Source organism: Pelobates fuscus, chromosome 5, assembly GCF_036172605.1.
Source record: "Pelobates fuscus isolate aPelFus1 chromosome 5, aPelFus1.pri, whole genome shotgun sequence".
NCBI classification, from domain to species: Eukaryota; Metazoa; Chordata; class Amphibia; order Anura; family Pelobatidae; genus Pelobates; species Pelobates fuscus.
Window position 1 is genome coordinate 33,602,562 of NC_086321.1, and position 13,437 is coordinate 33,615,998.

Here is a 13,437-nt window from a genome sequence, read left to right on the forward strand (position 1 = left end):
TCTGTTCAAGGGGATTAAACGACATTTATTTCCCCCCATGGCTTTGATCTATTTCTGGAGACTGAAGGTAATTTGACTTGCTACTGGTGATATGGACTCGCTTTATTGAGATTTATTTTATTTTCATGAAGATACAAGTATAACAACCGAAACATTAGTTTTATGTGTTCGGAAACCAGTAAGTACAGTTTTTAGTTTTTTTTTTGTTTTTTTTGTGTGTGTGGGTTCTTTTGTAACTACCGAGTGGTAGAACAAGTACCTTCTCAGCTTACAGCTTTTTCATGGGAAATATGAACTCCAGCTTCCTGCCCAGAATCTCTGTGCCACCACCCCAGGGCACATAACTCCTTCCCTTGGTACCAGCAAATTGAAGAAATTCTGATCTGGGCTCCTTAGGAGGGGCCTGGCTGCTAATTGATTTAGTTCTATTCTAGTCACACCTGTTGATATCTACTATGCAATTTAGTCTAGGAATGTATAATTTCTAAGGAAAGTAAAAAAAAATTAGAATCTTGGAATAATAACTACAAATGCATCTCCATAATTACTGAATTGTAAGCTCTGAACGCTTGTCACTGGAGATCATCTGACCTGACTTCCCAGATTAAGCCAACCAATCATTGCACAGGAGCCAATATTTAAATGCACAGGCATAATGAGCAAGGATGCATCAGCAATTATCTCTCCAATTCAACTGACTTAGCACATGTTCCTATTAACAGTAAAATTGTAAGGTACATTGCATTTTACATATTTCTGTTTCATTCAGCAATGCATACCAATGGATGTTTGCATTTATTTATTTTCTAATTATATAGTTGTATTTGTTTATTTACTTACCATACCAACCTTAAAGGCTTTTTATTTTATTTTTTTATAGTATCTTCCTGCATTAGTTTAAAAAAAACATAAATATTTTGAGATCATATATTTAAGGTCACAATGTTATATGTGAAATGAAACAAATGAGAAAAATTGCTAAGTAACACACACACACACACACACACACACACACACACACACACACACACACACACACTGCACACACACACACACACACTGCACACACACACACACACTGCACACAAAATGCTCACATAAATCTCATATCCATGGCCAAAGCAAAAGTCATTGTGATTTAACCCTGAGGCTCCTTTCAATTCCTGTATAAATTAGGCCTTGTCCCTTATCACTAGCACCCAGTAGTGCATGCATCCTGGGGATTGGTACTTAACATTTAAATGAGCAGAAAATAATCTAATTCTATATTTTGTGAAATATTATATATTTTTTTAAAATGTGCTCCTATAGTATTTTTTTTTGTGTTAGATGATATATTTGTATATATCATTATCTAAAGATTTTACACACTTCTTTACATTGTCACATCCTTACCTATATATTTTGAAGGACATGAAACATGTTTTGAAGACATAATTAATTTTATTTACTTATTTTGCTGTTTTCCAGATTAAGGCATATGGATATTTCTGATTCACTGGAATTAAATTTGGAGGTAATTATATGCTCGATCTTCATCTATGTATCAATGTCAGTTTATAATTTAGTTCATAGTTCAGTAAATGTTACAATGTATTATGGAATTGCAAGATATTTTTTACTTTGAGTGAAGTGACCTGTTTTATATAATTTACTTAGCATTTATTTTGAATTTTTTTATTGTTATTATTTATTTATGTATATAAATATATTTTAACCTGTTTTGTTGTTTATGTGGCCATTGTAATGTTTGGACGTGTGGTTGAACACTTTTTTTTTTTAAATAAAGCAGTTTATTCCAGGATAGGATTTTGAATTAACCCTTTAATATGCAAATGAACATCAAACCCCCACATTACAGGTTTAACGAAGAATGACAATTCTTGATTGCCTTTGAAAAAATGTTTGACAGTCGCAGTAATAGCGATGTGTGTAATAATGCAGGCATAGGTTTAACAATATCCGATGGTACCGTGCAGGCACACTCAACATTTTAAATTTGAAGATTTAAAAGCCTTCTCCAGTAAGAATGTTTAATGTTATCACTCTGATTATCAATGAATATAGAAACACTCACAATTTAACACAGGTGAGGGAGGGGCAAACAATGCTTGGATCACTGATTAGCATTTTGCTTATATTGCAACGCATCACATGACTACAGTTCAGTATTACACACACACACACACACACACACACACACGCCCCCCCCCCCCCCTTTAATTGTGTCAGTCTTTATTCCAGACCATATTGTAGATGTATAAGCCTTGATGCATTATGGTGGTTTTCCCCACACCCATATATAGTGCACTATGCATACATAAAATAAATAATTTGGCCATGTTTTGCAAGGTATAAAGATCTGTGTGAACTTGGCAGACATCATAGAGAGTGAGGTGTTAAAGGCGTTGTGTGATATTAGATATTAAATGTTTTGAGGGAAGTCAGATTGGTGTGAAATACTCTGTAGAGGAATGTACGGCGTTGGGTGAGGAACAGGTTATAAGTGTTGGGCTTTGGTGTGGAATGACCTGGACTGTTCTAGGTGTGGACAACTCTGTGTAGTGTTAAGTATCCCATTGGAAAATGTAGTGAGGTGGATTGTGAACTGGAGGTGGCTATAGAATCCCAGCTGTGGCATATGTGATCTATGATCTTAATTGTTAGGTTTATGTGCTATATGGTGTTAGGTATGGAATGTGCTTTATGGTAGTGATGAATGTGCCATAGTGTGCTAGGTGTGAATTATGCTACACAGTGTGAGGTATGGAATGTGCCATAGTGTGCTAGGTGTGAATTATACTACACAGTGTGAGGTATGAGCTCTGCAGTCTTAGGAAGTATTTAGGTTCTAGATTTGAACCTTGATGGTACTGGAGAATGTGGATCATGCCCTAGAGGATATTTATTGGCACTGGTTGTTTTATGTGTCATTCTGTCCTGGCAAAAGAATAATATGATGTAGGGCTACATTTACTGATTTGGAAATATAACCTATAGATTTCTGTCTGTCTGTCTATCCGTTTGTCTGTCGGTCCTTCTGACTGTCTGTCTCACTTTCTCCATTTTTAGAAAGCTCATTAGTTTTACACTGTGCACTGATCACGTGGTGTTAACACCCTCAGCTGGGGATGTGTGAGGACAGCGATAACTCCTGTTACAATTCTAATATATTTTGGAAAAATCGAACCCTTTATTATGTTGTTGTTTGATGATAGGGCTGTCAATATTGGGCATACAGTGATTTATTTATAGAATGGAATTGTTATGCAGTGTGTGTATTTATATATATATATATACATACAGTGCAGTGTTTTATTTATAGTGAGAACCTAGTTGATATGCAGTGTATATATATATATATTATTTTTTTACAGCAGTAGTTTGCTGCATCATATTATTATAAACAGGAAGAGAGGTGTATATAATAAGCATAGCATAATACATTGCACCACCATTGTCTTTATTCACATTATCTGCAATAAACTAACACATAAAATTCAACATTAAAATAAAAATATAGCTCTTCCATGTACACATGCATCACGCCATTCCCATTATTGTAATGTATGGCAGGAACCAAGCTTCAATAAACACAGCCAGTCTGATACAAACTCCCATTCATTCCTCCATAAGTGAGAGCCTTGTATAAAAAGTCACGACATAGGGCTCCATGAGATCACGTCATATCGTGACAGTACCTGCAAAAAAAAATAAAAAATAATCACGATATCCGCCTCACCGTGACCGAGAGCCCTTTAAACAGCATCATGCACTGAGCACACAACACGCCAAGCCAGCCCCTTCCCACTGCTTCCCTCAGCCAGCCAGCCAGCCAGCCATCCATGCAGGCCCTCGCTGTAAATCCTGGCGTATTGGAGGCATTGCTTGGATGGAGGAATGAAGGGAGAGACAGGGAGAGGCGTTCCCCAGCCTGCACCTCCTTGTCCTCCCTGTCCATAGAGGAGCTGGGGCAGGCTTGGACAGACACTGGGGCTGTGTATGTGAGGAGGGCCCTGGTTGCAGGTTAGATGGAGAGGGAGCTGTCCTGGGCTGCGCTGGTGCTGATCCGGAGGGGCTCCATGCATAGCAATTGAGGGTATTTTTTTAATTATTTTTTTTATTTTTTTGGGCTCATGACATCATCATTACCTTGGTCCCCTGCTGTCCAGGACCTTTGACCTTGCCGGGCTGGTCCACATTTTTTTGCAAAGAAAAGACAAACCCCCTCTCTTTTATTTCATCCCCCCCCCCCTTTGCTTTTTTTTCTTATATACATCCCCACCCCCTCCTCCAATGATGGCCCTTTTCTCCCTTTTTTTTTTCCAGAACGGTGGCAGGAGCAGCAAGCCAGGAAAACGGGATCTCCTGCATCTTCTCCCCTTCCACCTGCGAGTCCAGCCAGGAGCTTACCCCTACACGCGAGATGTGGGCCATCAAGCTGCCGTCACTGAGGAGGGGTAGAGGGGAGCTGAAACCCCCTCCCCATGCCATGCATCACGTTAGTGGATCAGGATCAGACCATTGAATCATCTTGTCACTTTGGACTGGCTGGGATTTCTCCTCTGGTGACTGAGAGCTCTGAGGAGCAGAAGGCTTCCCGTCATCGTCTCTGGTGGTTAATGGGTCTTTTGGTGAGAAAAGAAGCGATTTACAATGCAAATAGAGGCCTGGGAAAGACTGGAGGCTGTTCATTGCTCATTGAGAGCCCCTGTGTGTTTTCTCATCTCTGGCATAAAGCGCTTTGGTGATTATCCTTATAGGAATAACTCGCCAGGAGAAAAGTTGGGAGTCAACTTTGAAGGCAACAGCTTTGTGTGGATGCTTATGGAGCTGGTGGCAAGCTGGGAGAACTACCTTTGGGAAGGGATGCTTGTTCTAAGACGCCTGGTCCTCCATAAAGGCTTCAGCCCACCCACAGAGCCTGGGAAATGGATACTGTTACAGAATCAATGTGTGGAAGTGGCTGTTATCTTTGGTTATCTAGCTGTATGAGTGTATTGGTCCTTCATAAAGCTAGATAACCGAAAGTAAAAACTCCTTCCAGATCATCACATCATCAGCAGCTGAGGAATAGAGAGACCAAGGGGGGAGCTGGGTATTTAAAGTACTAGACCCAGCTAAAGGGCTCTCTCTGCATAGAGAGTGGATTCTGTCTCTTTAAACACAAATCAGAGCAGAGGATTGAGAAACGTGTCTCTGGGTTTATTATCTAATCCCCCACAACCCAATCTCCCCCCACCCCTACCTGGACAGTGGTGCTCATGGTAATGTATGTCAAAACTTTTCATGTTCAGCATAAATACGTATTGATTTTTGATTTTGCTCACTGTAACCCTTTCGTTGCCAGAAGCACTAACACCGCAGTGCTTCAAAGCTCCATTCCTGCAGGCCCCTCTGGTGTCTGAATGGTTAAGAAATATAACTTGTATCTCACAAAGAGCCACAGAGACACAATGTATCTTTACATTCGAACACCCAAATAATAAGTGTCAAATATGTTCTATATCTGTGTGTGTCTCTGTATGTATGCATTTATAAAAGATACAGTGAAAGATAAATAATATAATAATATACTCCCAGTAGAAATGTTAAAAATATACCTTTATTATTGTTATTAAAAAAGGGAATAAAGATGGGATATAACAGCCATATATATAGCATTCTAAACACAAATTACCACTCACCTCCAGTGTGTACACACACACACACACACACACACACGCACAATTATAACATGTACAGACCGCAGACAGGAATAACTTACAGGCACATTTTGGAAAATCTGGCAGAGAACACTTGTCCATTTTGCTTATATTCGAAAATGTGAAATGTTGATATATATTTATGTTTTTGTGTGTATTGTGTATTGTGTCTCTGTGTGTGTGTGTCCAGATAGAAAAGGCAGATGTTTCTCTATTTTTAAAGGGTTTCCTTAAAAAAAGTCAGCAAGGCAGAAAGAACTGATAGAGACGATGCCTCCCCTCCCCCCCCCCTCCCCCCCCCCCCTTGTCAAAGTGTTAAAATGTTCTGTCTTACTCTGCCCCTTGCATTGGAAATGAAAGTGACATCTCTACGCCAAAAACACACGTGTACCCCTCCTCTGAGCCTTTCCCTGCTGCATTATCTGTTCTTTTTAAGGTTGATCAGATCTATCCAGGAAACAGCTATGGCATCCCCCCCAAAAAACTGAAATAATTAGGACATAGACAGAAGTGAAAAAAAAATGAAGGGGGAGGGGATATAAAGAGATGGTGGGTGTGGAGGGGGGGTCAGTCCTGCCTAATTGATTCGGTTAAACGGAATGCAGGAGATGTGAACGGCTGGAGGCTTCTCTTCCCACGCTCAGGGGCAAGTAGCAATGCTATGGTCCTGCAGCCTGTGACAGACAGCCTTGCAGGAGGGGGGTGGGGGGCTCAGATACATCAAGTGCACCAAACCACACTCATCTCCTTGCTTTAGAAAGTGGAGGCATTTTCCCACCCACAGCCATCTGCAGGCTTCCAACTGTTAAGCAACAAAACAGTGTCTGCTTTGTATTCCTTTAATAACTACCCAAAGATGTTTATGGACTAGCTTTATTTATTTATTATTTTAATAAATGTATACAATTTAAATGTGACAGGTTCACAATAACACAAGATCACCGTGCATCTGGTGCTTATTGTCAGAAGAAGAATTTCAATAAAAAAAAAAAAAAAAAAAAAAAAAAGGTTTAATTTTAATATAGGTCTGCAAATGTGTAATATGGGACACATGATTGCATGGCATAAACATTTACAGTATCATAGAAAACAAACTTACACAGAGATAATACATATAATAGCCTGTCTGTCTGTGTGTGTGTGTGTGTGTGTGTGTGTGTGTAAATATATTTATTTGAAGTTAAAGTTGGGACTGTGGAGCATTGATAAAGGAACTGTATTTAAGGCTAAATTACCTAAATTACATTAAATTCCACAAATATTTTTTTGTTTAGTTAATCTTGTACACAGCCCATCTTGATTTAAATTACAATTTCCCTTGTGAATTCAACATGATTCAAGGTCCAGCAGATGAACTATTCCTAGCATAAACACCCCTAGTATTTTAGAAGATACAATTTTATTCAAGATATTGAATTGGCCTTTTGCCAATCAAAAAAATAAAATATGTGAAAATGCTATTTTCAGCAGTTATTGTTTATGTATGCAATGTTGTAAAAATGTTTTTGAAGAATACCACTGTTGTACACAAGGTAATATATGCATAAAGCACTGCTAAAAATGGACATGTGAAAACCAAATTGATATTTAATAATTTTGATATTCAAATGAAAATAAACAGATACAATTTCCAGGAACATGATAATATTTTATATTATTAGGTGTCTTAACGTATGTTTGGCTCTAGTGGCACTGGAGAGGTAAAGTGGTATATTGGTAGGCCTCAAATAGAAATCAACACCATATGCAGCCATGGTTTCATTATATTGTGTATCGTGCTAACTTAACTAACATTCTAATAGTGAGCAGAACATTCTAAAAATTAATCATGCAATAAAAATATATTTTTTTCCATGTGCTAAATTAAAAATGTATTAGCATATATAGATATTTTTTATACGACTATGCTGTAATAGATACTGTTAGCCTCAATTTCCTAGTTATTCATCTACTGAGAAATTAAGCAAAGGCTAGAACTATGATAACATTACCGAATCTATTTATTAGAGTCTCCTAGGCCCTAAACAAGGGAAAAAAATGGGAGCGAGGGCTGTACTAGATTGATCAAAGAAAGAAAATCCATTTAAAGCTTTTGAAAAGATTTCATCAACTAAATTTACTGCATCTTTTATTGTATCCATTATGGTAAATTGTGAAGTAAGAAATAAATTGGTAAAAAATCCTACTGCTTAAGCAAACTGCTCATAAAAGGACACCGAACAACTAAAAAAGAAAGATAAAAAAAAGGCGTGAAGCATTGAGCTGTTGGACATTTGAAAGGCATGTTTTCAGACAATGTCATGAACCCCAATGATCGCCTAAACTCTTTTATGTAAAGAAAACTATACAAACTACTTTAGCTAAAACTAAGCTGAGACATCAGTGAATGACCACGATCACAGCAGACAATAATACAATGTTACAGATTCCAAGCACTTTTGATTCTGTTACTTTGCATAATGACTGTGTGCTTGTCTGGTGTTTGGGTATGTAGCTGTCTGCATATGCAAGTGGCATCTTATTATTTACAAATTGTTACACCAATAAAAAATGCTGTTACATTTTGCAAATTGCCCAATATGTTCTAAACACCTCTCTTACAATGGAAAGATCTTGCTAACACCACAGTGTCATTGTTCTTGTGTGCTGGCTATGTCCTAAAGGTTTAATACACGTTTGATTGAATTGATCCCTTTTGTGTATATTTCTTTTTAATTTTGTTGTCGTCTTTTTGTTTGTGCTTTTGGAGTGGATCTTTGTAACAGCAAATGTGTTAGATGGTGATTGACTGATATCCTGTTGCTAGATGAGCTCACATTTGTAGCATCGATATATGTTATCCCTGCAGTTTGAGATTGGGTTATAAAGGACACAGAAGCAAAGCTGTTCTATAATCACTGCTGAGTTAAATTGTATATTTTACATAGGACCATGTTTGTAGGCCGAGACAATCTTATGGAATCATTAGCAGATATGTCACTGTGCATTGCCTCTCTAGAACCTCGAGAGGGGCCTTGTTTACATTTTATGGTACCCAAGAATGGTAACCACAATTTAAACTTAGAACCGAATTAAAACAACAAGAACAAAAACATGTTTTTAATCAAAGATAAATTCAAGTATGTTTCTCAAAATGCTATTTTTGTAAAAAAAAAAATAATTCAAATGCTAATTCAGCAGCCTATTGTAACACTGTCCCATTGCAATATATCCCAACACAGAAGGTTGACTAATATTTATTTAGTAATTGGCTGTTCTATTGACACCTTATGCTTTGTCAAAGTTTATCCATCAGTAGCTAGCAACTCAACACTCAACTTACCAAGGTGTGTAAAGACCAGTGAAACCAGACACTGCCTACCTTGCCAGTCATGCCCATAAAGTTGTCTGACAAATCTGAAAATAGTCTTATTTGTTTACAAAACAAACCCTGTGCATCAATCTAGATGGCTCAATATTTCCAGTGTTATTAAATATTTGATTAAATATTGCTATGGGTAATTTAAGTGACTTGTTAATGAATGCCTTATTACAACTCTAGATTTTGTTTATTTTCTGTGCCAATTCCACTTAACAAAACCAGTACCAAGTAATCATTTTTACACAGATAAGGCCTATGTAAAATATAAACCTTTGCACCATTTTAGTATTGCTCAAAAAATATTCTTTGGTGTATATGAATTACTAAGAAATCAGTCTTCCCAAAATAGCTGATGTCATTGTGTAAAAAGATGCAATGCATTCATAACAGTAGAACAGTATCATTTATGTAAATAAGCATGATATATTATATATATATATATATATATATATATATATATATATATATATATATATATTGCCATGCTTTAAGTCTACAAAATAATATTTACATGCTTATCTGTCAATTTAAAAATTTCATAATAATCCATGCTAATATATTGACCTTCTAACCACCGTTGGTTGAGGTCTGATTTGGGTAAAACACATGACAAAGAGGAAAGAAACACAACATTGTACACAACATTATGTACATATATTATTATGTACATAAAAGCAAAGGTTAAAATAAAATGTGGGTGAGGCCTGAAAAGAGGCGAGGAGGCTGGCATCTCAATGTCCTGCCAAGGTACACACAGAACTGTAAAGGGCATTAACCTCTTTGAGTAACAGTTATATGTGAACCATTGGCCACATATTTATCTTACAGGTAAATAAAAAGCTGTGTTGGGATTTATTGTATGTCGTTAGATATAAACTGTCAGTTGCAGAGTTAAATGATTACTTTAAAAAAAAAAAGTGTAATTACTTTTAATTCCATTGTGAAATTTACACAAAATATCTCAGTAGATTTTTTGCATAAATGTTCATACATATTTCTTTAAAAAAAGATTTGGTGGTTTAACAGTGATTTCTGTAAATAATAATCAACACATGCATATTCCTTGTGATCAGCCATCCTAGGCTTGTTATAGTTTATTTTTGTGATTATTAGTAATGGCTGTTAAATCACACTGGTCTGGAGGTTATTCTTTAAAAGTTGTTGAGCGTGGAATAGTGACTTGACAATTATAGGTAAAAAAAAAAAAAGCAAAACTGGGAACATTTTTCAAATCAGGTACTCCTCTTACCTGTCTACTTTTGCCTTAAATGTTCAATGTCCTTGTTAGTTCTCAACAATCCACAGTTTAGTGAATACATCCAGAACATCAGACAGTGAAGGCATGCAGATAGAACAGTATTTCCTCTTATGTGTTAACTGGAGCAAATCTGTCTAATTGTACTCTCTTTTGTTCTCTCATTTATTTTGTGAGGCCCAGTCTACTGCTTGTATCTCAGAACTGCTAAGGTGTATATAGAACACATTGTTAAAGGCCTTTTGTATAGTAATTAACTGCACTAACATCATGGCAATTACATGAGAGTTTACAGCCTTGTTTGTAGGACAAACTTTATTTGCATAAATTTGACCATTTACACGTGTCATGCTTTTAGTGAGCTTCCAATGAAGAGAGGGTCTAGTTTATTTACATTTCAAACACTGTTTGTGCAAACAGGCATTGATTGCTAAGTGTCTGCATGTCTACAGTTTATTGCTAAGTCCAGGGGTCCTATTTACCTAGAGCTATTGTCTGCCACAATTAAAATTTACATTACAAAGTGTGTGATATTCTTTCTCAAGCAGTTTCAATTAAGACAATAATATGTTTGCTGGGAGGTTTATTGTTTACTAAATGCACTCAGCAGAGTCAAATTACTTCATTTATGCCTTGTGGTATAATCTCTTTATGTGTTAACAAAATATATTATGTAAAACATTATTGTAAGCAAACAGCTTCTGTGTATAACAATGTTGCCATATAAAAAAAAACAAAAAAAAAAAACAATGTCAATAAAAATATTGAACACAATTTATGGATTCGTGTGTAAAAAGGCATTAGAACTGATTTTCAGACTTTGTTTATAAAATTGTCAGTTGTTTTAATTGTTTCATGAACTGTATTTTTTTTTGTTTCATTTTTGTTGTTTGTTTATGAATTCTGGCAGCAAACTGTCACTGTGTTGTTTATGAATTCTGCACTGATAAATAAAATTGATATCTAGGTAGATAGATCAATAGATATCCTGTAGAATAAATCAAACCAGTAAATGAAGTTTTTGTAGCACAACTCCACTTTGTAAAACAGTTGGGAGTGAGCTCACAGTTTGCGTGAGTATGCATGTTAACTAGTGAGAAATAGGACGTATTCTTTGTGAAAGGGGGGAGTAGCAGATTGCTGTTAAAAAGGCAGCTGAATTTAACACCATCTGGGGAAAAAAGCTCCCTCCACGACTTTCTCACACCATCAGACAAAACTAGTGTCTCTTGTTCTTAGCCCTTGTCTATGCAGCCACACAATACTAAGTCATTATACTTTTGCTGAGAGAAAATATGAGAACACACTATGGGTAAGCAGTGAATGACCAAGTTTCATTGTGCTTGCTTAAGTCGATTGAAATCTACGTCTCGAGCAATGAATGGTTGCATTGTCCCCCTCACCGGGGCTATACTAAATGTCATCCCAGTGTAAAGGGAAACTTCAAGCCTGCAAATAACGTACCAGATCTCAATTATAATATTTTCCCACACTAGAACTAATATCATTGCAAGGACCTACAATACAGAAAATGGCAGACACACAAATACACCACAGACAGACACACAAAAAGGACACAGTGATTCTAGTGTTTGTGTTTTATGGATACATGTGTTTGCTAAATGATACATGCATTGCATTTTAGTATTCCATAAAATAAAATGACGTTTTGCTTATATTAATCAATGACCAGATGCATTAGTGAGAAAACTATATATCTAAAAATTCTAAAATATGTAATAATACACTATATTTATATTTATAGATTAAATCAGCATTTAGACTCACTCTTTTATGGTTCTCGAGTCTTGACCATTATGTGACACAACATTAGATAACTATTCAGGAAAGTACACAATTACTCTATTTGTACATTAGTAAAACATGGGTTTATTTTATGCAGATTTTTAAAACACATTTGATGTGTAAAAATCGTAATTTTTATACCTGCAACAATAGAAGCACTATTTCCTATCTATGCTATCTTTTTCGATCATTTTTGTTTAAAGTGTATATTATAAAATAAAAAAGCACAAATAATGATAAAATATATCCACATTTACCTCTCTGTTTTAATATAATAATATTTTTTGATGGATTAAATGTCCACTATTGTATGTTTTCCCTGTAATGTGATCTACTGTTTGTTATTCAATTACAGCTAGTTTTAACACAGATTATTTAACCAATATCACATTTTGTTATTTTTCTTAACGCTGGTGAGGCTGGTTTCTACCAATATAATTATATGTGGTTACGGAGGGCTTTAATAAATACTCTTTATATATGTATGGGGATCCAGGAATGAACGCTGTGACATGGTTAATCGCTGACTCCAGTCTCAGGAAATTAGAAAAGGCATTTTTAGATTCTAACGTTATTGTGTGTTGTGTGTAATGACCCACAATATATTGTGTGGGTGAGAGAGACTTGCTAAAAAGAGTCAGGTATTAAAATTCTCAAATTAAACCTCTCTCTCTCTCTCTCTCTCTCTCTCTCTCTCTCTCTCTCTCTCTCTCTCTCTCTCTCTCTCTCTCTCTCTCTCTCTCTCTCTCTCTCTCTCCAACTATGTAATTCAATAACATCTCTCTCTCTTACACAACCCCTTCTTTTACACTTGCACACACAAATACTCTCTCTTTCTCTCTCTCTCTCCCTCCCTGCATTCCTCTCACCCTCTGTTTTTCATACTCTTTCCCCCACTCTCTAATTCACTCACTATCTCTCATTCACTCACTTTCTCCCCTCCCTTCCCTCCCCCCATAAGTTAGCTAAGGAAGGGAGGGGGAGGGTAAAGGAAGTTCTCCAGGTAAAAGCTGAACAGGAACTTGATAGGAGTAATGTATTGTTCTCACAGCAGACATTAATATACTTCCATTCTCCTTATTATAGGGGATATTTGGTGTTTCTTAAATAGCAAGCAAAACATGCAGTGTTAACCCATACCTTGCCGAGAGAACTTCAAATGTACGTTTGGAACGACCTTTTAATTTCTGAAATATCGTTCTATTTACTAACCATGCAAACACACCTTTGTTCTTTTTTCTTTCTTTCTCTCCATACTTTCCTCCCTTCATCTTTTCAATTTTATTCTCGTCCTCCTCTTCCCATGACTT

At 36.4% G+C, this 13,437-nt stretch overlaps 1 long non-coding RNA gene across 3 annotated transcripts in view; it reads left to right on the forward strand.

Annotated features, from left to right (window-relative positions):
• The window catches only part of LOC134610638 (uncharacterized), a 28,518-nt gene extending 22,515 nt beyond the window's left edge, over nucleotides 1–6,003 (forward strand). For all 3 annotated transcript variants that reach the window (XR_010090869.1, XR_010090868.1, XR_010090867.1), the window contains exons 2-3: nucleotides 1,471–1,516; nucleotides 4,330–6,003. This is a non-coding gene — a long non-coding RNA (uncharacterized LOC134610638). The remainder of the gene's footprint in view (nucleotides 1–1,470; nucleotides 1,517–4,329) is intronic.
• Nucleotides 6,004–13,437: the final 7,434 nt, after the last annotated feature.